The sequence below is a fragment of the Trachymyrmex septentrionalis genome, unplaced genomic scaffold (assembly GCF_001594115.1).
Source record: "Trachymyrmex septentrionalis isolate Tsep2-gDNA-1 unplaced genomic scaffold, Tsep1.0 scaffold38, whole genome shotgun sequence".
Classification (NCBI taxonomy): domain Eukaryota; kingdom Metazoa; phylum Arthropoda; class Insecta; order Hymenoptera; family Formicidae; genus Trachymyrmex; species Trachymyrmex septentrionalis.
The window spans coordinates 336548-340986 of NW_017305547.1; the positions used below are offsets into that span (position 1 = coordinate 336548).

General features: G+C 46.1%; 1 protein-coding gene across 4 annotated transcripts in view; it reads right to left on the minus strand.

Moving 5' to 3' along the window:
• LOC108750896 (serine/threonine-protein phosphatase 4 regulatory subunit 1-like) overlaps positions 1 to 4439 on the minus strand; it is a 140467-nt gene that overhangs the window by 35153 nt on the left and 100875 nt on the right. The window lies entirely within an intron of this gene.

Here is a 4439-nt window from a genome sequence, read left to right on the forward strand (position 1 = left end):
GAAGGACGGATGAGAAGGGGGGAAGAGGGTAGGCAGATCGTATTATGGGAACACACACGCCCGAACACGTGTGTCTCGCTTCCTGTGGCGGACCGGAAGTCTCCGCGCGGCGCACTATGGCGCACCGTAGTGTAGCGTGACCGTGCGCTACGAGGGCCATTAGAGTGTGTGCCTCCTCCTCTCCTCAATAATAACCCCCAGAAGGAGTGGAATCCGGAGTAAGTATCGGCCGAAAACCACGCCGAGTTTTTCTCCTCTCTTCCGTTACTCGCGCTCCTGCGTTTCCATTTTTCTTTCACTCGCCGGCGAGTCGCGGCGCGAGCGGCGAGACTGGCGATCACCACCTACGCCGCATTTATTTTAGCTTCCTCGATCCTTGGACCCGGGGGAGAGGGAGGGAGGGAACGACGCGACCGATGCTTACGTACGTAAAATCCCGTTGAAACACGCGGCCCGTTTTCGGCGAGTCGACGAGCGCGCCGATTACGTCCGACGTGAGCGTCGTTTCGTCACCCGCATCACGCCCGCGTCACGATATCCGATCGTTAGTGCTCGCACGGTTGATAAGAGCTACGTGGGAGACTAGGCCTGAGAAACGGCTTCCGTGAGAGCTTTCCACGTCGCGCGTACTCCATGCGCTCGCGCGCTTCCACTGCTTGTAGCTACACGCGACTTCTACTCGTACCTCCAATTGCTTTTCTCCACGGAACTTAATAAAAAATAAAAAATAAAAAAAAACCAATCTTTTAAAGAATGCGATTATGCGTCCTGCTTTTTATTTTATTTATTTATTTATTTTTTTCCGTTTGCAACTCCTCCGTTTGCCACACTTGCCACACTTTGGTATCGTATCTTCCGTACCACTATCGGGAAAGTAGTTGTTCAATATTGTACTCATCGTTACGCACATATTGTACTTAAATCCTCAGTCCTTATCACTCGCACACAAAGTGTGAACGTCCACGTGGGCAAATGAAAAGAAAGAAGAAAGGGGGGAAAAAAAAAAGTCACGAGGAAGGTCAGGCGTGCGTTCTCACACACACCACCGGTCAACGACAACGAACGCAACGTACTAGCACGACGACGGCCCGTGCCACACTGAGAATGATCACTTGCGCGTCACTCTCGCGCCAATGCGCAGACGCCAGATGCGCACTCGCAGTACGCACGACAGTGCGCGGCAAAGGCAGTGCGCCGCACTCGCTTCGGTTCGCCTCACTCTCTCTCTCTCTCTCTCACGCGCGCAACTCGGCACAACTCGGCAAGTAGTGAAGCAGCAGGCAAGCGGCAAGCGCGTAGCGTCGACGCAGGCGCGATGCATACACGCGGAGGTGGGGGGGGGGGTAGAGAGGACGCGGTAGTGGGGAGGATATGCGATGCGTTGCCGTGAGTGGCGATGCGTTGCCGTGAGTGGCGTGGCGGAGGGCTACAGGGGAAAAGGGATCCGTTACTTCTCAGAAGCGGACTGCCGCCAAACAGAGCTGCAACCGCGTACCGGCCTGGTGGTGACTGGCTCTCTTTCTTTCCCTTTCTCGATTCCTGTCTCTCTTCTCCTGTTTCTCGAGACCGCCGGTATCGGCATGCTTTGGGCCTGCTGGTACCAATACCTCCCCCCCTTCTCTCTCTCTCTTTCTCTCTCTCTCGCGCGCGCGCGCGCGTTCGCGCTCTTTCTCTCTCTCTCTCTCTCTCTCTCTCTCTCTCTCTCTCACGTAGCACACATGAAAGAATTGAAAGAAGATATGTGAAGCTTGTGAAAAATAAACGGACTCGGTGAGACTCCGAATATTTGACGGCTGTCTATAAACATCAAATTTCATGGAACGCGCGAGAATAATGGGTGTTTTAACAAATGTAAACAAATAAGTTTATTATCCAAAAATAAATCAAGCTTGCAGAATAAGATTTATCAATTTTATGAAAAATAAAAAATTGAGATGAAATTATTCTACATTTTTATTCCCCAATACATATTCTTTAGTGTATCAAAATATTGTAACTTTAAAGAAGATACTCTCTCAAGATTATTATATTACGATTTTCAGTGTTTTTACATGTGAAAGAAGAAAATGGCTTCTTGCGTGATTACATGAGAGAGAGAGAGAGAGAGAGAGAGAGAGGAAGAGAAGATAAAATGCCTAAGGAAATCACATGTGATTTGTATTCCCAATACACGGATTTCGCGGTGAGCGAAATCTTTCGCGCTCTCTTTTCTACGAATACGAGGAAGAGGATTCCAATCTTGTTCCGTTCCGGTCAGTCCGCGTCTTTCGTCATCCCGTCGCCCTTCCCCTTTTGCCACGCCGCCGACGAGACACACGTCCGACAACACACACGGGCGGTCTAAAAAAAAAAAAAAACTGGAAGATTCATTAACGGTTCCTCAACACGAACCTGCGAAGGCGCGCGTGTGTTGCGACGTCGGTGCATTCCATCGCTCGTGCCCGTGTGAACGACCGTAATGCATACACAGTGTATACACGGGAAGCGCCAACGCGCGGGGAAGAAAGATCGCATACAAGGTAGAGGAATGAGACAAACGGGGACACGACAAAGACAGCCGTACCTTGTTCTTGATATGCGCACTTGGACGTCGGACGATAAGCTATCTAGTTCTTGTCTGTCGTCATCGGCGAGATACGCGAAAGCCGAGACGGGATTACTAACCCTGGAGAGTACTTCTTCGCACCGGGGGTGCGTCTTACGAGGAAGATAACTTTCCTGAGCACCGTTTATTGCAATGTGTTCCTCATTTGTATTTCGTACTTATCGTACGAAAATAGTCATTGTATTTATATCATGATAAAGTATTGTTTTTTCTATTTCTTTTCCTTTTATATTTCTTTTTATATTTCATGATTTTCCTTGATAATACTTTTAATAATATCTCGACACTTTTTATATTTTTATTCTCATTCCGAAACTGTTAAATATTTTGTTGAGCGAATAGTTTAACATAGCAATGTAAATTACTATGAATGTTACTGACACTGCGCTTGCATTTAATTGTTAAGTTCTTCAAAATTAAGTAAGTATTTCAAAATTACGTAGCTGCAGGTTATATACGCATAATAAACGTCTTGAAAGTGAAGAATTTTAACTTTCCAGAATTTTGCAAAATTCTCTGACTTTTCCCTAATTTCCCCGACCGCTTTCAATTTTCTCGACGTTTTTCGGATTTCCAGTTTTGTGGCAAACCCTGTCCATAGAAGATTATTACTCCAGTACTCTTTTCCCCACCGTAAGTATGTCAGCTAAATGTTTCAAACGTTAACATTTCAAATTCTGAAGTTTCGTATCTCTCGAGATATTAATGGCTCCTTTCAGGGCGAACTCCTTAATTACGGAAAGGGAGCCGTAACTTTTATCCGTGGCGCCTTAATAGGTGCTCGTGCTCGCGCGTGGCTCGAGCTTAAGAGGCTGAGGCAGATGCATCCGAAGACGTTCACAACAGGAAATTCTCTCCTCTCGCATCTCATTCCCCTCTCGCAGTGCAACGTTCGTTGTGTAAGGCTCACACGTACGCGCGAGAGAGAGAGACAGAAAGACGGAAAGAAAAGGACAAGATAGCCCTCCTCGTCCTCCTCCACCTCCTCTTTCTTCTCCATCGTTCGCGCTCTGTTCTACAGTGTTGTTTCTCTCGACGGAGAATCGTATCTCCCTTTCCACGCATACGATCGCGCGTACGCACACACCGTCGGTACACACAAACGCATGGAATGCATAAATAGATACTCGAGGTGGCGGGTTATTCGGTCGACAGGACCAGTGAATGGACCGCGACGGCGGCAGCGGGAGAAGTAGGGTAAAAAAAAAAAAAAACTCAATGAGCCGCGTTGCGTGAGCGTAATTATTGTAAACGCGATACGCGACGCATCGAAAGTCATAAAAATAACGTGCTCGTAAAGATTGCATTTACGCTATTTCAGAATCGAACGTTCGTGCTCGCATTAAAAACATTTACGCGAACGAAATTCGTAGTTGATTCGATATCAAGTTATTCGATCACAGTAGCGTTTAATTCGAATATCGAAACTGATAATTGCCACTCGAAGTACCATTACGAAGAGAGGGAAGAAGAAAAAAAAAAGGAACGTTAATAAATTAAATATTGTTTTAAAAATGGCAGATTATATCACCCAATTCTTCTGAATTAGCAGAATTTTAAAATCACTTTTAGAAATAAAATAATAAGATAAAAAAATTCCAGATATATCGATTTATCAGGGAATTCTTTTGTTTTTTCGAGCATTTTTCTCTCTCGATACATAAAAATTAAGTAAAATCGGAATCCAAATTATACCGAAATTATACCGATTAATAAACGCGGTTTAACGGACAGATGACGTGTGATCTATTCTTTGCTGCACCTTTTAACCGGTCGACGTTACGAACGAGGGTGTTTTCTTGCGTGAGTGGTCACGCGGCTTCGTGAACACACG